General features: G+C 40.9%; 1 protein-coding gene across 1 annotated transcript in view; it reads right to left on the bottom strand.

Annotated features, from left to right (window-relative positions):
• The window catches only part of nr6a1a (nuclear receptor subfamily 6, group A, member 1a), a gene marked incomplete at both ends in the record, with an annotated part of 125,451 nt that overhangs the window by 94,585 nt on the left and 5,719 nt on the right, over positions 1-25,147 (bottom strand). The window lies entirely within an intron of this gene.

Genomic DNA, 25,147 nt, shown 5'->3' with positions numbered 1-25,147 from the left:
AATCAGTTTACCAGAGTACAATATCAATATTATTTAAAAAAGATAAAATCCATCGAAATAACATGAATATATATAAGAACATAGAAAAATTCAATGCACAACTAAAATATTCAGGCTGGAGGAAAAGCCAGTGAGAAAAGCTGAGTTTTATCTATGATAAAATGCTCGGTGCTGTGTACCGATCTGCCATGAAGAAACAGATTGTTCAACGTTTGGGAGCAGCAACAGAACAAGCTCTGTCACCTTTTATTAGCGTTCTAGGAACTGCAAGATCAGCTGACTCGATGTCAGTTAAAAACCAGCTAGGCCCCGGCACGGGGACAATTTTCTGACAGTATTATGATTACGGCACATTCAGACCAGGACCAAGTTGGTTTTTTTCTAACCTGAAAAGTCTCTGCCACTAAAATACAGGAGCTATTTTATAATTACTGTGACATCGTCACTGGGCAAAGTCTGGGTTCAACAAAACCTCCGACGGTTAAAATTGAAGCCTATGCAGAAGTGCCAGTGTTGCAGTTCCCCCCTCATCCACCAGGGGCTCCAAAACAGAGCGAATCCCCATAGACTCCATAAAACATGTTTACAGCCTGATAGAAAGAAATAACAATTTGACATTAGGGCATGTCCTTTTAATTGACAGGTACCTGATATCGCGCTGCAAGAAGGCAGAATGAAGAACAACCATGGTTTTTAGCTGGTTAATGGTGTGATTTAGCTTTAGCCAACCCCCATCCATTAGCTGGTTAACTCCTGTTAGCTCCAGGTTAGCTTTTAGCTACAAACAGGTCAGAGTTCTATAGACTCTTCCCCAACGCTCACAGCCCCCCTCTCAGCTCCCTCTACCTTTTGGCAAATTTTGGTGTTTTCCAGGAGAGACGGCACACGTGACGCTGCTAAGATGACGACGGTAAGAACCGCCCAATGAGAGCTTCAACTCAGGTTTTCAGATACCTACGGATGATGTCATGGAGGCTCCATCTTTTATATACAGATTATGGGTCCACCTGAATGCTTGACCACTGCCGTACCAATAATGCAATAAAGTTTAAAAAAAAAAAAAAAGGCAGCCCAATATGATGGCTGACTTAACGCTGCTGTATTTCACACTACGTTTCCATAAAGTAATCAAGTATCTTCAGAAAGTGAAAGACGAATTTTGCAACATGTGTTGTTGGATGTGGCGTTACATGTTCATCTTTAGAGCGATGCAGCAAACGCTCCGTCTTCTGTTCTTCTACAGATCAAGACAGTAGGATGGCTAAAGGCCATCTGTTGAATGTAACTTACAGCAAACATAGGTCGATCATGTTACCATATGAATATTCCTTCATTGTTATTTTCCCTGCATACAGATTTATCAATAAGTACGATTTATATTGCATAATGGCATGTTGGCATCCAAACATCTTACCAAATTCCCTCTTTTACATCTGGGTTATAACAGACAACTTGACCATAAACTGGTGAAGTTGCTATGTTTTACATTCACATATTAAAATCCAGAAAGCCCGCCCACTTTGGCTCTTACAAACAGACTCAGTTTGCCAGAACCTCTTCCACCAGGAACCTTGGTGTCATGGTGGACAACCCGCTGACCTTTAAGGTCCCTGTTGTCTAAGTTGCCTGTCCTTTCCAGTTTGCCCTCTTCAACATAGGAGGGATCATTCCCTACCAGACAGAAAACATGACACAACCTCTGCAGATGATCCAGAATGCTGCAGCGGGTCTGGTCTTCAACCAGTCCAACAGAGCTCATATCACTCTGCTGCTAAGTGCTTTTTACTGGCTTCCAGTTGAAGCGGATTAAATTCAACGGGCTGCTTCTGGCTTACAAAACAACAACCCGAATGGCTCCTGTCCACCTTCACTCGTTCATCTGGAGCTACACTCCCTCTCCACAGTTACACTTTGCCAGTGAAAGACGCCTAGTGCTCCCATCACAAGGCGGCGCAAAATCAGCAGCTATTCTCTTTTCCTCTGTTGTTCCCTGGTGGTGGAACGAGCTGCCAAACTCTGTCCGATCTGCAGAGTCCTTATGTACTTTCAAGACCAAAATAAAGACTCAGCTTTTCAAGGTGCATTTCTGCCTTTAGCTCTTCTACTCATCAGAATGAGTTAGAAAGACTTGCCAGGTTCTTACGCCCAAGGCGATATTGTGGAAGAGAATTATGTTCTCTTAATTAATTGTAAGGAGGAGAAGGGAACAAAAACAACCAAAGAAATGCTCTGCTTCTAGCACTACATGGCAGCACCTGTGTCAAACTGGACTCACAGCAGCCTGACTACCAATTAATGAAACTCATGCTGTTTGATTTCTTGCTTGTGTTGCTCTCACTCTCCAATGCAAGTCGCTTTGGAGAAAAGCTAAATAACTGTTGTAGTAGGTTCCATCTTCACCTTCCAGGGAGAGTTAAAGAATAAAACATGATTTGTGTCTGATGTTTAGGTGGTTGGAGCTACATATTATCTGGTATGTATTCTCTGCCGGTGTGTGCACCTGTACGTGGACATGTTTCTGTGCAAGCTGTGTGCAGTACAGATTTCATGTAGAGAGAAATGAGGTGCTGTAGTGGAAATAAGATTAACACAAGGACAAAGTATGAACCTGTTATATAAAGGAAATGTAACCTTCAGGCTTCACTGTCACATCTTGCCACTGGTATATGAAGCCGTTCATATCTCAGCTTTGCACTGTTGTAAGAAAAGAGAGCAGTTCATATTCGGTCATGCAGATAATATTTTTTTTTATGAATACTGAGCGGAAGCTGGAATTTAAAAGATGAAATCGTAAAATTGGACGGGAAAAAAAAGATCACAATCAGATTTTTTTTCCATTCCACTCAGGCCTACTTGACATCCAGATAACCCTCGCCACCCTGGAAAACCACCCACTTGAATGTCCCCTGTCAACAGACCTGCTCTGTGACCCAGTCAGTATCAGTGCTCGTTCAAGGCTTGTGCTGGAACCAGTTCTATACTGGTTCAGTTTGTTAATCTATTGCCAAAAAGCTGACACAGAATCACATGATTGCATCAGTTCACACATCCTTCTACTGTCTGTCTGTGCTTTGCCAGCAATGCTTGAATCAAGTATGTCACATCAGGACTACACGCGGAGAAAAAGGCCAATACCTCAGGCTTTTATTCTTCAACAAAATGAAAGCAGGTTGCTGATGTCAGCATGGTTTGGCGCTCCAACATTTCCTTTCTTCTCCGTTACCACTGGCTACACTGCATCAGGTTACCAAAGGACAGGAGACAACACTGGCCTATAGTTCTCTGTGGCAGTTGTTATAAATATATCAACTTAGATTCATTTAGATAAATGTGATAAATCTGAGGAAAGGAAGTGTAAGCAACCCTTTTTCAATGTGACAACAGATTTTTCTTTTTTCTAATTTAAATGGGCAGATTTGGTAACGAAGGAATGTTTTCACAAGGTGTCTGTGATAAAGTTTGTATCATCACAGTGAAAAACTGATGCAGGGTATGGTCTGGACGGTAGATTAGGTGAGTTCAGGATCTATGCACTGTTGCAGTTTCTGGAGAAGCTCACACAAAATTTTAAAAAAGACAATATGAAAATTCAGCTTTCAGTACACCGAAAAATACCAACAAGTTTGAGGACTGTAACTCGATACTCAGTCATGTTAAAAACGGTCCAAATAGCTCTTGCATTAGTTTCACCTCAGCAGTAGCCTCGTGCCTGAGCACGCGCGCGCACACACACACACACACACACACACACACACACACACACACACACACACACACACACACACACACACACACACACACACACACACACCCAAGGCAGACCACAAGATGCAACCTTCCTTGTATCAATGGTTATTAATTGTTTGACTAGTTTTTTTTTTTTATCTGATCATAAAATTGCATAAATGTAGAACATAAAAGGAGCTGAAATTGCATTTACTTTTTTTCCCAGAACTGTTTTAATGTTTTAAGCCCCCCATCCTACTGGAGGCCAGTCCAAACCAGCAGTTTCACGAAGCCATTTGGGCTCTTTCCATTTTGATTTTAATAAACTTCTGTCCAGACAGAGTCCTGTTGAGGAGAACATGTCAATTATTTGTAGTCACAGATGGATTTTTGTTGCTCATTTCTGCTCAGATAAAAAAAATCCTGGACCAGTCAAACCACACTGTAAATATCAAAGATGGACCACACCGTGTGATTTTCAACACACGCGCGGGTGTATCATCTGACTCCCATAACCTCAGAACAATCTGTCTGCTTCATATTGGTTACCTTCTCTGTGTGCAAGCATTATTTTATACCCACTTTTTTCCCCATCTCGCCTCCACCAGCAGCCGGACCATCTGTGCGGCCAGCAAGTGACCGCTTCTCACTTACACGCCGCCCGCCGAGCTCCATCACTCATGTCCAGGCTGGAGCAGAGCGTGGGTTGTTGTTGCTTTCAAACCCCCGACCCCACCCCACTCTCCTGATCTGTGTCCCTATACCTCCCTGCTATCAACAGCTGTAGACCCCTGACCCGACACACGCCAGCTGCCCCCGTCTTCCCTCCCCTTCTCCTGCCTCCAACCAGCCTCACAGTCAACATCAGCATATGTTCTCCCTGGAGTATACACCAACACACGTGCCCGACTCATCCTCCCCCTGAACAGAAATGCATATATATTGACATGTAACACACACGCAACAAGCACAACTGTCTGTGGGTGTGAGGTGTTTCTTTAACGGCAGCCATGAAGCTGATGTTCATTTCTTTTTTCTTCGCTATTTACCGGATCATTGAGCTTGTCAGAGCCCTAATTTAGGAAGCAAGCCTCTATTATGTAACTAAATTACTGCAGTTTTCAGCACAATGCCACTTTTCTGACTTATTTCACCTAAACTTCTCATTCAAAACATAAATTTACCCCTAGCGGAGTTGTATTCAACCTTGCAGAAAGTGTCTCTTGGATCTCTTTGTGTCTCTTGGATTAGTCTGCGGCATATCTGCTGCTGCGCTAATACAATGGAGGTGAAGAAATGATACAATGAAAGGATCTTTTCAAATGACCAAAGAGACCCTCTTTATCTCTGTTAACTCACTGGGAGCCAAAGACGTCTTTGGACAACTTTTGCGGTTTCCGTAAAGGAAAAGCTGATTTGCCCGGGCACGTGCCTCCAAAATATGCCCCAACATGTTGTGAATGAATTTTGACGGCCCAACAGCCAAATCGGCTCCCCACATCCCACAGTCCCGAAAGATTAGCCAAAATGCTCTGAAATGCACGGGCTCTCTGCTGCAACAATATTTGGCAGCCAATGAGTTAAACATAAAGAATATTTATTTATAGGTCACGTATTCATGGCAGCACAAAAAATTCTGTCAGCCAAAAACAGAAAAAGAAAAAAATCTTGCTTTAATTCAGCCAAAAACTGGAAAAGCAAAGCTTTAACCTTATCTGGTGCTTGAACAACAATGTGGAAAGGTACATCTGGTCGAAGGAAAGATGTCACTCCAAGAAGGTCGGATTACTGGTCTGCATGAATAAACAAAACAACCAAGATAGTTGAAACTTCTAAAACTGGGTTGAGTACTGACCAACCCAGACGGATAGTAGTGAACAATCCTCCTCAAGAAAAAAACATGGCTGGAAGAAACTCCTGACTGATTACAGCCGAAGGTCCTTTTTCAACGTCAGGTGAAATCACAGTGAAGTAAATGACCAGCAGAGCTAACATCGATGGATGCAGCCCTAACCCCACCATATTTAGTGTCCAACATCTACCAAACATGACCGTGGAGACATTAGTCACTAGTGTTGCAACAATCAACATTGATATATCGATCATGTGGTCAAAGAGACAATTATATCAATCCAAATTGCAAAAGGTGTTCAAAGATCAGTACAATCTCCATTTATCACACAAAATTTTATTTAGAAAATGTCTGTTTTTTCAGTTTCCCTGGTGTGTCATTTTTCATTTATCGCTAGTCTTTCTTTGTCATTAGCACACTGATTTGAGTTAATTTAACCCAAAAGAACCCAGTGTGACATACAGGATACATACAATTTCTGAGATATTTTGCATCACTTTATGGTACAAACTGTGCCCAAAATCCTGTGGAATACAATCTATTTCTTGTCTTCTGCCCCTTAATGGACACCAGAAAGCAGAAGATTACGCTATAAAACTGTCACATGGTAATAAATGGTAAATATCCCTAAAATCATTTGGTACTTTTTTTATTTTACATTTGGCTACATGGATGAATTCATTCATTCATTCATTCTCCAAACCACTTAGACCAATGAAGGGTCCTGGGGAAGCTGGAGCCTATCCCAGCATTCTTTGGATGAAAGGCAGAGTACACCCTGGACAGCTCGCCAGTACATCGCAGGGCTACATGGATAAATAAAGACCTCATATTAACAAAATTGGACTTTAACATTTTTTTCCACAAGTTGGGTCTTTATGGATTGTTTACCTGAGCTCAATATAAAAATGATAGTTTTGTTCAAAGATGCGCCGTTCCGGTCCTCGAGGGCCACAATCCTGCAGGTTTTCCAGGTATTCCTGCTCTGAACTACTTGACTCAAATTAATGAGTCATTGTGCAGAACTTTATTGGCTGCTGGATCCATTTCTTGTAAGTCAGATGTGTTGAAGCAGGAATAGGTCAAAAACTTGCAGGACAGCGATCTCGAGGACCGAGGCATGAGCAAACATCAAATCTTAATGCATTAAATCAATATAATATTGCGACCAAACTGCTGATATTATTCATGTTTAGCCAATATCACAAATTCTGTTACAAAGAGATTTTGATTGAAATGAGAATCTTTCTATTAAACTTTAAAATATCCGCATCGTGTAAAAGGAAACCTGAATAAATGCAGACATGAACGCAGCAGTAAATGTAAACCTGACTGCTATCTGACAACAAATATCTTTGGACCTTAAAAGTGACTTGGTCACCGTTTTCTTTCTTTGCCATCGAAATCATAAATAATTGAACATATTACCTAGATTATGATTAACTAGCAATTATTTTAGTATTGTTAGTATTATGTTCAGCACTCATAGATCAATTTTTTTTGCCTATATTTTAATAATAAAAGAGAAAGTACTGATTGTAACAAACAAAGGAAGCACACATTGTCCATACTTGTCATTTAGTGAATATTTTAAATATATGCAAGAGAAATTGTTCAAATAATTTAAATGAGTAAAATTACATCGATTATTGGTTCCGAATGTCAGTTTTGGTTCATTTTTGATTAATTGCACAGCCCTACATGAATGTGAGGTTAAAAAAGAAGCTTTTATAAATGATCACTCTATGTTTGATTTGGATCAATACTTACGGACTTCTGAATGAATGTATCGATGATAATCAATGTATCATTGTTACACCCCTAACTATGAGTTTTGTTTGAACCCTCTTCCAACCTCCTAAAGAGGATTCTGTAGCATGATAAAAGAAACACTAATGTGCTATTTTATAAATAAATTAGACTGACTGTCATTAAATAAACCATCAGGTGCCAAACCTACAACCACAACTCTGATATGACCATCGCTCTTAGTGCTGGGTCAGTACTTTTAGACGGGAAACAATGGACATCTTCATGTTATCTGTAAGGTGGCTTAAAGGTTGAGTTGTTTGTCAAAACCAGCTACACTTGGAAAAAACACAGACAATCTGTCAAGACATTTAGGTCAAACGTTGTCTGGCTGTCACTGTTTCCAGTTAACTGTGGTTCAGACTTCCCAGTGCACGCTCCCATTCCTCCTGACGGCGGTTCGGAGATGGACACATGTGAAGTAAACCTCCAGTAACTGAAATTATTGGAAATGTTAACTGTCAGAAAGCTGAAGAAAACACGTTTAATGATCCTTCATAACAAATCCAGTGTCTGTACGAGGACATGATGTGAAGACAGTTTTTCCCTCTGCCACTCTTTTAATTGTGACATTTCCGAGATCAGGAAGTATGGACTTTGTTTCAGTCCATACTCCAAGGCTTCAGTGTCCACTGATAATGGATCAGTAGTGGAGAAGAAAGAAGCTCTCGAGTGTGTGGTCTCCGTGGCTAATCCTCATGACAGCTTATTGACCATTATAGCCTGAGGCTGGGAAGGCTTCCAGCAGCAGCCAATACAGCCAGAGCCTACTCTGTTGTGACCCATTGTGTGTTGACAAAGAAAGGCTGCATCTTTAACCTTTCACCTTTAAAACCTCTGCAACCTCCAGCACAATCAGCTCCCCATCAAAATAACATACCATCTCTTGTCCCTGCTGTCTCCCAGCTTGTGTATTGGGACATGCTATGCATGCTCAAAATGGTGTTTAGCACCAGGCTGTTCAATACTGTATCAGCCAATCATTTCTGGCAGCTCTGACCTGCTACAGGCAGACTGAAGTGCAGAGAAATCTTTGTTGCTTCTTTCTATTGGATTTCAAAAGGAAAACAGCTTTGATCAATTCTATCAATGGTTTTCTTACTTTAACCCTTTAACATCTCATGCATGGTATCTGGTACAGTTTCTGAGACCAACTGCATCACAATACCCGAAAGACTTTCCTCAAACCCTGTTGTATATAGTCTGATATGTCAGAAAATAAAAGTACAGTAACATAAAAAGGATTTTATATTTTTGCCAATGAAATGTGATTTATATCAATTAAGAAGTACATAAATTAATAATAATGTAAAGCTATCTCGGCTTTCATTTTATACTCCCAGTACTCAAAACCATCCATACAGATTAGATACATACATACATACCATGGTCAGTAAGAATTGCCAACTGGCTGCATTTTCTTAGTATATATGCACACGTAGTTCGGCGCGTTAAATCACTGGTATTACACTCCGTTATGGGCATCACCATAACAACACATTAATCAACTGATTAAGATCAGCTGTCTTTTGACAGAAGAATGACAGAAACGTATTGAAGCTTGACAACGGTTGTTTAGCATAAAAAGTACATCAAGGCCAAGATGAAATAGTTCCTATTCTTTAGCATATTTAGCAAGTTTTGTAAATAAGAAGTAACCAGTTGCTATAAAGTGTTCACTGTGTGGGATCATGGTATAAGCAGATTAAACAACGAGGAGCCGTGCATTAGATGGTTATAATGCACTATGCGTTGTGTATATGTATCTGAAATTTGGAAAGAGGACCCATTTCTGCTGAAGAGAACTTCTCATCGTAAACGCTGCAGTTCAATCTGGCTGGACGTCTTCATGGAACCAAACTTCAAGAACTTTTACTTCAGTTTGAAGAAGCTACAAACTGCTAGCTGTGAATGTTTTAATGCTCCACAGGTATACATGCATTACGACAGCATGGCTAACGCTGCGCTGGTAAATTAGCCCATCATGCTCAACAAGTAGCAGCGTCTGAGTAAAACAACCCAAACTGGAGATTCCCCCGTCCTCCTCCACCTTCCTCATGCAAGCAGCATTGTCACGCAGGATTATAGCATTTTAGCTAGCAGGTCGTGACGACTTTTCTGCTAGCTAAATCTTTCAGTTTTCACCTCGTTTGTTGGCAGTTTACCACTTGGCAGAAACACTTCAGGTGTGCCCGTGGAACTGTTTTATCTCCCCCATTTTACCCTGGAAGCCTGGGCTGTACACATATTTCAAGCTGATTTGCTTTTCCATGTTGACAGACTAAAAGATAAGTTTTCCAAGTTACTGACATGCCAGAGTTGCAAAGGCAGTTCAGTGCATGTCAGTGCAGATATTTGGTAATGCCCCATCTGAAATACAAACTTAGGAGTAAAATGCTCATTGGTATATAATTATTTTTATGAAAAAAGTTCTAATGGGAATACTTCAATTGTATCAACATTTTGTTAAACTAAAACCTGCAAAATACAAAGAATTATGCAGGTTGTAAACAAGGGATCACAAAAGGTCCTTCTCTGGATCGATGCGGTGGATTGGGAAATTCAGGCCGATATCCAATCAGTGATATCCAATATCAGAGCTCCATACTGATTCGTCATCAAATCAGCCAAACTCTTGCTTAGGTTGTATCATTACTTGAAGTAAGAAGTTTTGGTTTTTTATTGAATATTTACTGAGTCAGTGTCAAATCAATGTTAACGTTCATGTCAGCAATTTTGCAAGTTTTATTTTTCCGAACTGAGGTTCATTTTTCTTAATATTCACATCCGAAATAATCAACCAATCAGTGAAGGCATGTTGACTGATAGATCACTGGCTGTGAACTATGCAGGCATCACTTTCGCTGGCATTTCATTCAAACTTCATACCATCATGGCTAAGCGTTTTTATTAGTATTATTCTCTGCCTATTAAAGCAAACAGCTAGCTGCTAAAACTGATAATCCAACTGTCCCACAGACGTCCTAAAGTCCGTCCTGAAGCAGTCATGGTCCAGCTTCAGATCCTTGATTAAACTATGAAACTGCACAATTGCTCTCTATTTTCCAAAACAGGACAAAGCCAGCGCCTTTTTTTTAAATATTTTCTTCTGCAACATCAACACCCTGTTGCTGTGGCTTGATGGTGAATCCATCTTTCCAGTTTCTTTTAGAATTTTAATCATTTATTCACAATTTTGCATCATGCATAGAATTAATTATCTCCAAATAATTAATAATTTTGTGTTGTGTATTCACATTGGTCCTGGCGTGTAAAGGCTTTAGTGTGCAAAAGCTGCAGGTCTAAAGTTTCTGGTCCCTGTTCTATTATTCACAAAGTAAATTAAAACAACAACATTCAACAATGTGCTAAAAAAAAACTCCCACCACAACATCAGGGCTGAGAAAAATATAACTGAACTTGTTTTTGTATTAGGCAGCAATGTACAGGATGCAACTTTCAGTCCACAAATCCCTCCCCAACATTCATGCAAGCGCTCCATCGTCCATCACTGCTCCAATTCTTCTGTCCCAGATGGTTGGGGTTCCACATGGCCAGCGGAGGGCAACAGCAGCCTGTTATTTGAGTAGGCTGGCCCGGCGGCCCTGGTCCAGTCTGATCTCAGTGTAAAAAGCCACACAGTCTACATCAACCGCATGTCACAGTGGACATGCTCTTATTAAAGTACGCGGCACCACTCAGATGAGGACCAAGATGACACGGATGAGTCCGGATGAAGTGATCTCAGATTAGCATGGCCTTCAATGAGATCTAACTTTTGTGAGGTCTTAGAAAGAGGGGGGGTGGGGGTGAGGAGGGTGCTTCTTTGACCCCTTTGATACTGCCAGTCATCTCCCCCCATTACCACAAATGAGCCAGTTAATAGGATCTTCTCTGCCCCTCTGTGACCAGGCTGCCAGATCATGTTAATAAAACTCAAGAAATCTTCACTTAAAACTGAGTCAACATCCACGTGCATGTAAATCATTTTAGTAATAACTTTATATTGGCCAAAAATGTGAAACCAGATAGTAATTTAAACATTTCCTGTGCAATGGTTTCACATTTCCAGCAAAGACGGCTCAATTAAGGCACTGACTGGTCTGTAGTATTTGCTGGTTTGAGCCATAGTGGATGTTTCGGTGACTTTACTCTCCTGGCATGTCAGTCAACATTTAAAGCACGAATGATCTGACATGAGCTAAATGTTAAAAGTAAGTATAAAATAGACGAGGAGTGAATTTAGTCATCAGGGCAGGGTTACCACGAGACCCCCGGTGAGACGGTACCTGTGTCCAGCCAGTGACTGTGATGTAGTGGAGACAACAAAGGAGGTAAATTACATGTGAACAATGCAATTCAGGGTTGCGTGACGTCAGCTCTGCTCTATCAATCAATCACCCCTTCCAACTATAAGATGGATGAGAGGAAGCAGCGGCTACAGATAGATCTTTGTTTTCTCTCTGCAGCAGCAGGACATAATGAATCCTGTTCTTGCTGAGAGGTCAGAGTAGAGAGGGTTTCTTTACCCCTTGGGCACCACTCAATCCCCCCACCTCCAACAGAGACACCCATGCATGACAGTAAGGAGTTTCAGTTGGCCTCGGACAGTCTTAAAGGAGCAGATGGGGTTATAACCAAATATGGGAGGAGATGCTGCCTCCGCGATGTGACCACCTGGCTGTGATATGGGGGATCCTGCAGCTAGATCAATCTTCTTTAATGGGTTGGACATCACTCCTTATTAGAGTTGTGTTACATTTGGACAACTTTGTGTGAGAGTTTAGTAACTATTTTTATTCTCCATAGTAGGGCTGTGACGATATGCTTTTGTCCCGATTCGATTCCGTTCTCTCCGAATCTCCGATTCTCTTTAAATTGCAATTCTCTAATTCTTTAATATTGCGGGTTTTTGTAGATTAAAAACAGAAAAATATATTTAAAAAATTTTCTTGATTTGAATTAGGGAAAAAAACAACACAGTAGCCAGATCATCATTATGTTTCCCAAGAAAACAAGTGAAAAAATCAATAAAAACAATAAAATTCAAGAAAAATTTTATAATGGATTATTGTTATTTGGATTTTTGTTTAAAATTATGAAGCAAAAAAATCCCAATTTTTGATTTTTCGATTCGACTTTCCAACCCCTACTCCATAGTTCCCCAAGTAAGAAGGAGTGAATACAACCCTGACACAAAACAAGTAACTCCATGGTAAACGAAGGCATTGCTTCCCTTAACAACCCCATTAATGCTGAGATGATGTGGAAAATGTAAATAAAAACAGAATACAAGCATTTCTAAATATCAACTGATATTTTCGTCCAACTGGGACGTAGACATATCAGATGTTGAAGATGTTACCATTTTACCGTTACAGGGAAAAGATGAGCTCATTGTGAAATCTGACGGCAGCAACTCATCTGTAAAAAGCAGTTCCAGGGTGATGTTTAGCACGACGTAGCATCTCCTCCTCTTATCCTTTCCCACTGTCTGTAAATAGCGACCACTGCTTGTTATAAATGGTAGATGGACTGTTTTTATACAAGAAGAATTTCACATTTGATTCTTTCTGCACTATTTCAGATCATTTTAACCAAAATTTGGTCCAGAAAAGATGTCAATGTTTCCGGATCGCGTTCACATTTAGCTTCTTCTTTGCATGAAAGTTCCCTGCGAAACCCACAAATGCAGGTTAGAGCTCTCTAATCACAGACACTACTATCTGGAATTGAGTCCATGCAGGGATTTCCAGTAGAGGATCATGTCTGTTTTATTGCAGTGATGCCTGAAGGCCTTTAGTTCACCAGCATCCAGTTTCGACCATTTGTCTTGTCCCATGCTCACAGAGATTCCTTCCTGGTTCTCTGAAACACCTGATGTTATTTTTACATTGCAGATCAGGGTTCCTCAGTCTGGTCCTACAAGACCAGCAATCCAGCAGGTTTTTAATATATTCCTGATTCTATAGACCTGAATCGAATTAAATGGATCTGAAAGCCCATCACGTTTGATCTGAGTCACGTTCGTTGGCACAGAGAAAACCTGCTGGACTGCAGCTCTCTTAGGACTGGACTCAGGAACCCTGCAGTAGATGCTGCAGATTCCATTAGGAACAGAATATGGTTTTACATACGACATGGTTAGGTGCGCTTTCAACACTTTTTAGGAACTGGAGTTGTGTTTCATGAATTTTTACAATGGTATTAAAAAAACAGTTAATTATCTTAATTGTGAGATTGTCAAAAACTAAAGGGAGCCGTGGATGTTTCCGGACTGCAGAGGAGCTGCAGGGGGCTTCATCGCAGGGAAAAGTCACTCGCCACCTCATGACAGCTCGCCTTCTGCAGACGGAAACGGTCTCAAGGCTGAGAAACGGACGCTATACAACTTTTACGTCCAGGATGCCACGTGATGTCGCAGCAGTTTCACTAGAAAACACACCAGCTGTTTAACACGCAACCAGAAATGCAGGAAGATTCAAAGAGAAAGAGACAAAACAAGGTCGTCTTTTACTGGCTGGAGAGAGCTAACAGGTCAGGTCGGATGCAGGATGGATGTAGAATAAGCCGTAGATCGGGGGTGTGTGACGGGGAACATGTTCTGTAGCGTGTCTTTTACGTATTCAAATCGTTAATAAGAGAGAGTGTATCAGCTGCAGCCATCCTGGTCTGCAAAGCCTCTCTCCCGCTGCTGGAGCCGGTGTTGCCAGATCTTATGACAGAAACAAGCAACCCGATCTATGAAAACAAGCTCAAACCAAGCAACTGGGTTCTTAAAAAAGAAGCCCAAAGTCGCTTGTTATAAGTGGGCTTGACAACTGTGGAGACCCAGATGCCACGAAAACTCCAGCAGATGTAATATTGTGATTAAATCGCGTGTCAATAATAGACTAAGCTGTATGGATTCATATGACCTTGTACTAGTTCATATGATCAGAACATGTCCATATGGCTGTTAATAATGTCATGTAAGCAGAAAGACTCCTAACTTCTACCAAATGCATTGTGTTAGTTGTGTGTTTTTTATTTTCTGACTGAAGCTATACGTGGCGCTGTGCTCCCGCTCCGGTCCATCAGACCCAGCAGGCGTGGCGCTGTGCTCCCGCTCCGGTCCAGTAGACCCTCTGGACTGGGTTTAGCAGGCAGACTTCAGCTCCGTTCTGACTCGGACCTCTCAGCTCACCATGCTGGATATTACATGTGACAGATTGTGATGGAACTCAAAAGCTGGCTTCACAGGCAGCTCGGCAATCATCCTCTGACCTCAACACCTGACCCTTGACCTCTTCGTGCAACACGGCACATCGTCTACTCCGTCTTACTCCGGCGAAGCGCGCAGCCCCAAAGCGCTGGCTTCCCAAGTTCACAGACGTCGTTTCATATCATCCAGTCGGATTCGTTCATCATTTTCTCTCCGTTTCTGTCTCTGGCTTAAGGTTAGGGTCAGAAAAACTGATGCACAACCAGTGAACTCAACAGCGTTTGTTAAAGCGCAGATTTAATTAATGCTGTTAATTGATTTTATTATTTTATTAGGATATGTGATTCATGATTAACATTTCCCTGCGATGGACTGGCGAGGTTTCCAGGGTGTACCCCGCCTTTCGCCCAAAGACTGCTGGGATAGGCTCCAGCTTCCCCGCGACCCTTCATTGGATTAGGCGGTTAGGAAAATGAATGAAAGAATAAATAATTAACATTTTCCCTCTTTTTTTTTTTTTTAAACACATTCCCTATAAAACGGATGTTTTATTAACTTTATTAAAAAAAGAGAAAAAAGAACTCTTTTACTTATCTTATTGACGTAAAAGCATTACTTGTAAAAACATCTCTTTCTATGAGATATGTAAAGAATCTGGTCCTAGTTTGGGGAAACCAGTTCAAACTATTTTTAATGAAAGCCAGTTAAAAATACAGATTTCATTAACATGAAAACATGATGTGACATTTTCAGCTTGTTGAAATTAAAAAAGGACGTGGATGTATGAACATGTTGGAAGAACATGAAATAAAAGGTAAAAACTAAACTTCATCATACTCACATATTCATCTTAATATATATTTAAAATTAAATTAGTAAACTCCAAAAGTAGAGTTTACACTTTGAATCTGAGTGAAGTAAATGTGACATATGTGAAATGTCTTAGTTTCCATTTGTTTTTTAACGAAACAACTTTATCATTATACAGTCCCTTTTCTTCTCTTCTTGTCTTCTCCAGATCCCGACCATTTAGACCACATGTCGGGGCAAAGTTAAACAAATTCCCACAACAGGCAGCAGGCACAGAAACTGGGGATGGGGCAGAATTTTCCCATTTTGGAAAGAAGGAATCGAATTAAAAGACTGATGTTATTCATCTTATGGAAACCTGTAGCTCTGTGTGGAAGCACATCAAGAAAGCTGAAGCTAGCGTACCAGAAGTCTACCGCAACCATTTGACAGCAAGCATCCAACAAAAACTTCCAGAAAGCAGCAGTCCAGCTTTCTCATCAAAGGACCAAATGGTGAACTTTATCTCGACTTCATCTTTTATTCTGACGCAGCAACAAAAGGTTTCCGTCCAACCCAGTTTTCCCAGCTCAGCAGCACGTTTTAATTTAGACCTTTACCCACAGACACTGATGATTATTTAAGTTTTGTTAACTAGAAAGCAGTTTAGGAATATAATATAAAAATATAAAATAATATAAAGACAAAAAACTATTTTTAAAAATTAAATAAGACATTTTAGATTTACTGAATAAAATTTAACGTTTTAACATTGGAAATGTTTGACGCTGTGCTAAACTTCCGGTAATTCTCCCAACTCTGGCGTGCGTTCACATCAGCCTTTCTTATATGAATCCCAGTCCCTTTGTTTGGAAAGTCGCTTCGTTTCGGGAAACATGAATGTGCCAAACGAATTCCGATTTGGATCAAAGAAGTGGACTCGATCCGCTTACAAACGCCTGTTTCTAACTGACCAAATACAGGAAGTGGACTACAAAAAAAGTCACTTCCTGCATGTGGCGTAGCATTGCATTGTGGGTAAATACATAGCGATGGCGTTAAGAGTCCTCTGCCTCGTCTGGTGTTCATACTGCGTCCATTATTCCAGTGTATTTCTGAAGGATACTTGCACAATAAAAGACACAATAAAAACCCAAAACAGCCATAGTTTCATGCTTCAAGTTTTGCTCGCAAACAGAGTTTTCTTCTTCTTGCTGATCTTGTCCTCTCTTATGCTAAATACTAGTGCAGCGCCACCTCTGGTGGGAATGGGGAATTATTATTGTAAAAGTTTGGCGCGTTTGACCAAATATGGTGTTGGTCCACATGGATACACCCCCCTACAACTGGACCGAGTCTAGCAGAATATCCTGATGTAAATGTAGCCTTAGCCTTTTTCATGTTATCTACTTGAAGATAAATAAAGCTTGTCTTTGGTTTGATCAAGACCACAAACGGCCACAAACATCCAGGGGTTTTGTGTTGTTTTTTTTTGTTTAGTTTTGTATTAAAACACACGACAGCCTCTCGTATTAGTAGTTTCACCAAACACTATTAACATTAATTTTCTACTGATCTTCTCCAGAACGGCCTCAGGTCCACGTACAACCGAAAAGGTCGCAACAGCCCTGAATGTTGGCGGTTTCTGAATTTTGTGGTCATTTGTTGAGCTTAAGTTTGCGGTAAAATCATGACAAACCACCAGCACCAGACTGAAGACGCTGTATGATCATTGTGCAGATGAATCAAATCCAGCTCTCACCACTGATTCACATCAGAGTCGTATGTAATCATCACATCACGGCGTATTCAATGAATCCACATGCTGGTTGTGCAGACAGAACTCATGACAGAGCAATACACTGGTGGAAACATTGTGCTTTCCACAGCAACTAAACCCTGGAGACTACCTGTACGTGTAACATCATGATGTTAGCCAACACCGAGCACCAAACGGGGCTTGTATGTAGTATGTATGCTTATAGATATCCGATTGTCCCTCATATGACAGTGTGCATGTCTCAACGGCAATCTAAATCTGAAATTTACCTCCAAGTCTCCACAAGCAGCTATGTCACTATTTGCTTCTGTTGTATTCCATAAGTCTTAAGCATTTTGTTAAGAGTCCAATTAGCTTAGCGACCTCCATCAACAGAGACCCAGCCCAGACAGCAGCAGGGGAAATGCTAGTTTCCTGACATCCAGCGTCTTTTTAAACATGATGCATTGTGGATATAAAGCCGAACTGATCGCCCCTGAAGGCCGTCCGACATCAAACAACCAGGACTTTTCCATTGTGCAGTCATGAGTGTGAGCAGCATACAGCTAATCAGCATATATCTTTAACTGTGCTGATCCTGACGTGCAGCCAGGCTGAGGGTCACACTGTGGTCAGAGGGGTGGAGGGGGAGGGGGAGGGGGGGGGACGGGACTCTATCAATGCCACTTGACACGCTCAAAGGAGCAACTTCCCTTTCATCATGCCAGGGGTCAGAGTTTTACTGCCTCGCAGAGCAGCGAGCGTACAGCGCTGAGCAAACTCAGGTCCACAGCAGCCATCTGATAATAATCATCTCACAAACACAGCAGGAAGACTCCACATCAGCTGCACGGGGGGGGGGGGGGGGGGGGGGGCATCACGACACTCGCACAAAACATTTCTCAACATTTCTCAACATGATTCACTGGCATAATGCAGAAAAAGTCATTTTCTCATTAGATTTGGCTGGTTTGGTCAGGTAGTTTATTTATACGTTTATTTATGTTTTCTCTGGGTAGAAAATTACCCAGAGAAAACATTTGGTCTAATTATTGTGGAAGTCAACGAACATTTCCAGGTTTATGCTTCCCAGTTAAGTAGATCTTATCTTTGATTAGGATCAAATACTTTACTGTATAATACTGTAAATATTTTGTTTTCTGATGGAAGCCGAGGACAGGGTCGGCACGTCACAGTAAAGACAGCCTCTATTGGGGAAATGTTACCCAAAAATGATCATTTTAGTTTTATTTTACCACTTTAAACAGTTAAAAAACACAAAGATGCCATTTCTAAGGCCTCCAAATATTCAGGTGTGAACTATAAATCTGACCTGGTTTGCTGCTTTACTGTGTTTGCCTCACCAGATGAATATCATGGGTCTGGATTGGTGCTTTGGAAGCAGGGACAGTGAAGCGGGCAGCGTTCCTTCTTGCTGATGCACATGGCTCAGCAGTGGTTGCAGATGGTGAGGGTTGATGTTTTTGTATATCTCAGCTTTCATCACTACTACTGTGTGGCCCGCATCCAGGCGGAGCCTTCTGTCCATCTTCTGCATCCTTTACGTGCATTTTTCAGACCGGTGTCAGAGCCTGCGGAGTCATACCACTGTGAACAGTGGGGGCAGTGTTGTTCAGTGCAGCTGACATGCGACCAGCCAAAGGAACAAAGAAGAAGAAGCAGCAGCCGCAGAGACCACCACCGTGGACTGTGCTGCCTCTTTTGATGTCTGTTTCTCAAAATGAACATCATCCTCATGTCCTCGCCCGTCACCCTGGTTACTGTTCTCTGGAACTGATGTTTAAACTCAGAAACGACCTCTGAGCGCTGCATCGCCCTCTAGTGGAAGTACCGCTGAACAACCATGCAAACATAATGGTCATGAGTGTGTGAGGGTTCACGTGAAGGTTTACAGACTTCATCCTGGGACATTAAAATAGATATAAAAGAGAAAAAAAAAGCTAATAGCGTTGTGAATAAAGGCTTCTATATGAAGATGAATTTGTACCATAATAAGTTTGAATACAATAATATGTTGTTGAGAAAATACAACATATTAATACTTTGTATTTATACAAAACAAGCTGATAAACATTAAACATTTAAACTGCTAATAAATAAGCAAAAAGATTTTTTTTAAAAACAACATGATAATTAATCCCTTTTCTTTATAACGGAATGGTTCTTTTGCAAGAAAAGCGAGAAGTTTTGACCTGAACTATTTGTGTTTGTTTCAGATATTCTGTTTAAACAAAGTAACGTAGCCTGAACCAAAGTGTGTGTTTGTGTTGAGGTAATGAGAACATTACAGTGTTCGGTAAATTCCTCTGAAAAGACTCCATGCGAACCGCTCTGTGTGTCTTTTCTGTTGACTGTGAAAAGATTCATTTCTCGGCTTCATGCCTCCACACACACACGTTGGTCTCCGGCCATCCGAGCGAGCGGCGGCTTCTTCATCTCCTCCATACGTCGCCGTCTCCTCCTCAACTCAAACATCCGAGCGACACCTAGATGCTGCCACTGCGAACACGACCCTACTTTTCTCTTCTAAAATGGAAATATCTTAACTCCTGAGCTGCTCTTTTATAACCCTTCAACAACTTCATCCTGCAGACCTGCAGCTTCACAGGAAGGCCGTCCCTCCTCTGCATACCAAGTTCAGTGTTTTACAGCTGCCTGTAAACTCATCTCCACCCAAATTCAAACTCAAATTGAAGACATTTATGGCCTGCGGCTCGGCTACGTGATGAATATCGCAGAAGCCTGACAAAAGCACAGCCCATAGATGCAGCATCGCTGGAGCACGCCATGCCGCCACCCCCTCCTCCTCAAACACTTTGCTGTCATACACCCCCCCCAACACAAAATACATTCGTTTCCTCCGTCATCTTTTGCCTGCAGCTCATTAGCCGCTGGTAGAGGTCCCGCCTGCACCAGGACTGAGTGCAGCTCCAGAGCCGCTCCAAGGCCCGCAGCTCATGGATCAAGTGGAGGCTGTAAATACTTTCCCAGGTTACGCCGAGGTCAGCGGAGAGCAGGGCCATTAATGCTTCAAGAGCAACATCCCACTGACCCTGGTCACTGTTCCCATAGCGCTCATCCGCCACCTCCCCCACAGGTCCATCGCAGCAAACACAAAAGTCCCAGCACACACACAGTGTGTTTGGGACACTAAATCAGGTGATTAATAAAAACCCAAGTCAGATGCACGCTGATGAGGATGATGATGACGACGATGTTCTAAATGTACTTTTTTACCATTTGATCGATGAGGAAATTAGAAAGCGGTGAAAATGAAGAGACAGGAGAAGCTTTGTGATTATTCTACTGGGAAGGAAACAAGCTTTTACTGACTGAAACATTACACAAAAAGATTCGGGAGCTCTGAACTTTTTCATTTTGGTGGAAAAATTACAACTGGAACATGTTTCTCTTCAAGTCAACACACCAGTTAGTTTCCTTTGAACGAATAAACTAAACAATCTTTTATTCTATGTAAAGAAAAGCGAAAATCTCAGCTCTCAGGAAAATACCTGAAAAGTACAAAAATAGGAAACGAGACAAAAAAAACTTAAAAAGAAAAAAGAAAAAAAAAAGCCCAAAGGGTTCATTTTCATAAATAATTTGGCACTTTTGCTTTTCATTCGAAAATTTAAATTTCATTATTCCTTCTCTAATAAGCTCTAGATAGAAGCAATAATACAACATTTTTATTGGGTTTTTTTTTCTCCAAAGATTTATTAGTGTGAACGTGATCATACATGTCAAGTTTTTTTTTGTTCATGGCCACAGTTGTCATTTTCATCACTGTGCAGGACTGGCAGCCTGTCCAGGTTGTTCCTCACCAGATGATGATCGCTCAGATAATTACTAAAATCACAAAAATGTACCAAGAATAAATATGGACGGTTGTGCTTTCTGGATTATCTCCTTGTTCTAACAACTGACCTTTTACTAGAGGTGGGGAAATAAATAAAAAAAAAAATCGAAAATTGGGATTTCTTTAGCTTCACAATTTTTTCCAAATAAATAAAAATATTCCATTATAAAATTTTTGTCATTTTTATAGTTTTTATTGATCTTTTTACTTGTTTTTTTGGGCAGCATAGCAGCCTGGCTACTGTGTTGTTCTTTCCTCATTGAAATCAAGAAAACTGACAAACAAAACAAAAAGTTTTATACATTTATTTTGTTTTTAATCTACAAAATTCAGCAATATTGAAGGATCGTGAGAATCGCAATTTAAATCTAATCGGCACCAAAAAATCAGAATAAAATCGGGACAAAAGCATGTCGTCACAACTCTACCATTTCCTGTTGGAAAGTCTGTTAATCTGTCATCAATGCAGCCGCATTGAGCAGTAAATGTATTTGTAGGGCGAACAGCAGAGTCGAGTATCTGGTTTGTTTCCATAGAAACCTTTCTGCCAACAGAAACAACTGATTCTGCTGCTGACATCAGCTTGTTACATCCTCCGCGAAAAGACAGAACTTTCATGCTCTCAAAACCGCAACAAGGAATAACAATTTTCACCCCGTCCTTTCATTTCCCACGAGAAGCTTCGTCTGCAGCGGGGGGGGGGGGGGGGGGGGGAATCGATGTGGGGGTTTGTCTTTGCCTTTATGTGCAGTAAACCCAGTAATATCATTCTTAGCGAGAAACTTTGCCGGCGCCATGGCGGCTTGTGCACGCAGCTGGGTGCGTGCATCTAAATGCTGTGTTGTACTTCCTTACCACCTCCATCAGCTGTTTTCTGAAAACAATCTGTTTAACCTGCATCAGCAAAAATGTGGAAGGAAGCTGCAATTTTCATCTTCACGTTTTTCCGTGTTAACCACGCCCACCTCAAATGTGCAACCAATCACAAAATACTTCTCTTAACCCCTGGAGAAGAAAGTTCTGGCAACCCGATGGGGTCAAGAACTCTTTTCAACCATGTTCACCACAACAAATACACGTCGTTTTCTTCTCGCGGCTTCCAGAACAAGAACTCGCTTCTCTGGGATATGTAGTACGGCTGTTCAAGTATGAATAAGATTATAATCACAATTATTTTGACTGAAATTGAGATCTTGATTATTTAACAGAATTATCCAGTTTCTTAAACAACTCTGCGCGTCGTGGTGTTCTAGACTCCGTGTCATACATTATAACCGTCTAATGTACGGTTCCGAGTTGTTTAATCCGCTTTTACCGCTTATATAGGAACTATTTTATACGTTTTATGCCAAACAACCGCTGTCAGGCTGCAGCACGTTTCTCTCATTCACCTGTTAAAAGACGGCTGATCTGAACCAGCTGGTTAACACGTTGCTATGGTAACGCCCGTAACGGAGGGATATTACAGTGTTTAACTCGCCGAACTATGTATAGGAAAATAATGCAGCCAGTTGTCACTGACAATGGTATAAACTATGTTTAGGTGAACGTCCACAACCTACTGCAGTTATTCTACATTGACCTGCAGCCGGAGCCGACTGAGACTGGCCGCCTGGGAGTGCTTTAGGACGGGAGAGGCTCCCGCTGCTCCTTCCTTACAGTAACTGCAGAACAATATGTGCCTTCGAGTCAGTCGCCAAAACACCAGAAAAGTCTCTAATAATTCCAATAAAAGTTGCTACATTTGTCGCTTTTAACAAAAAAAGTCTCCAGATTTAGCGAGAAAGTCTCCAAGTTGGCAACAGTGTCTGAATGAAAGCAAAGCGGCTGTGGGAGGAGTTTACATCCCATTTATCCCAGGAAGTGCTGCGTTCAGTGGAAGTGTTGACGTTTCCGTAAGACTATATATAAAAAAGTATTAAATTTAAAACGAGTCAGTGCTCGGATGTTGAAAGACAAACTGGTAGTCAGGCAACAGCTTTGATCTGCAGGTTTTTATCAGCAGGTGAAAGTGAAGTTGTCGACTGTGTTCATACGCTGCAGCGTGACGGATTACTGATGAGATCAAGCAGAATAATCTGAGGGATGATGAGGGATGTGGTTGTTGTCTGATTCTGCTGCTGATCTGCCACCGTGTCGCTGCTTTCTGACTCACCTAGCAGAGAAACAGCCTGAAAAGTCTGGAGGAGACGAGAAGCTTCAACATCATCAGTATCAAAGACCACCGCTGAGGAAATCCAGCTGAAGCTTCACGTCTTCAGCTGTTACTGGGATGACTTTAGTTTCTCTCACAGTTACACATTTTGTGCTTAAACTTGGAGTTTTATCATTTGTTTCTTTTGCTTGTTTTGTTGTTTTAATGGCTAAAACTTGAGAGCAATGATCTAAACAAACTGCAGGAGGATGTATGGACCTGACGAACCAGACGTTTTTTCTTGTTCTTGCAGCCTCGAGAACAAGAACTCAGTTCTTGTTTCTTGTGGAGGATGGAACAAGCTTAAACGTTAGCGTAGGGTGTCAGAAGGAGAGATCAGTAAAACCAGAACAAGTCCTGTACAAACCGCTGGGTTTCGTCTCTGTAAACACAAGTTTATGCAGATTGTTCAACTGAAGATGACTTAGTTGCTTAAGCGTTAGTGCAATTTAAATCCATTAAAACTGAATCAGTAATAAAATACTTTAAAAAAAAAAAAAAAGCCAAAAGAGAAACGGTCGACCACGCAGCTTGTTCTGAAACCAGAATATAAAAACTTTCAGATCGTTTCTGATCCGAAGACCCGACCCGAGAAAAAAGGTAAGAAAAGTCCGATCTGTCAAACGTGTCGCTACGTGTAACTCAGAGGAATAATGTCATCAACATGCTTCATTTTGTTCTAAAAGGACAAAATCTAAAGGTGTTTTTAGAGAAAAATGACGTCGAGCGACTTCTGCTGGGATGCAGACACGATTAAAGATCCTGAAGGATTAGAAAATACTGCTTGAACATCAAAAGCTCAACAACAATAAACTGAGTAATGACAGGTAGTAAAAAATACTCCATCTTCAAGGTGTGATGTGGGGGGGGGGCGTAAAACTGCAGGGGAAACTGGTTTTTCAAAGCTCGTTAGTTCAAAATAAAGCGTTAAATTCAGCTTTACTGGGATTTTTTCTTTTCAGCAGAGGTGATCTGAATCCTACTGGTGACTTTTAACATTGACAGAGTTCTATTTCTATGTAAGCTAAAGAGTTTAATGTGATCCAGGAGAAAGAGATTGGGATATTGTTGCTCAGCCTGAGTTCGAGGCGTTCTTTATTCTCTGAGAAAAATGATGCCACAGTTTCATTATCTCAGTGACTGTTGCCAAAAATGTTGACAATAAATAAGCTTTTCACTACATCTGGTAGAAAGTTCAGGTTCGTGTCAAATGTCACAAATTTTTTGTTTTTTTATTTGGTTAAAAAAAAAAAAATGTAAATGCAATAAATAAATAAATAAATAAACAATAAATAAGTTTGACTCCTTTTGGGGGGTTTAAAATAATTTGAAGATGGTACTTTTCTGTTTTTTTTCAGGATGAAAAAATAAAATAATGCATTGCCAAATGTCTATAAGAACCCACTGAGACATTCTCATAGAATTCCTTCATTTTTTTTTTTTTAACTAGTTAAAAAAAAGCAACAGAAAACTACATTTGGTCCGTTTGTCTCCACTGACAGTTTAAAGAAAAGAAAAGGTCCTCAGTGGCTCGAGGGAACCTTGTTACCGTGAACCTTCATGAATGAGAATCTGGAATATTCCAGATAAACCTGTTAGAAAAATAACTTCATTAGAACTAAGCTTTGTGTACATTTATATTGTTCTCTAAGAAAGACAATATCCTCTAATTATAAACGAGTTTGACCATTTAAAATAATACCAGAGATAAAAACACACTGTTAGAAATCTTTGATAATCAAAAGAAAAATAAATCATTTTCTTTAACTTTAGAAATGAGACTTCCGTCTCCTGCAGCTGAAGTTTCCTTCCCAGTTTTTCTTTCCAATCCATCATCCTGAACACCTGCAGCTGTGAGACAAAAGATAAAATCAGTTTTCTCCTCAGTCAGGTGAGATTATCTCCGTCTGGCCGAAAACGTGGATAAAAGCGTT

This window comes from Telmatherina bonti (genome assembly GCF_933228915.1).
Source record: "Telmatherina bonti genome assembly, chromosome: 13".
NCBI lineage: Eukaryota > Metazoa > Chordata > Actinopteri > Atheriniformes > Telmatherinidae > Telmatherina > Telmatherina bonti.
This window is presented reverse-complemented; position numbering and strand designations above follow the sequence as displayed.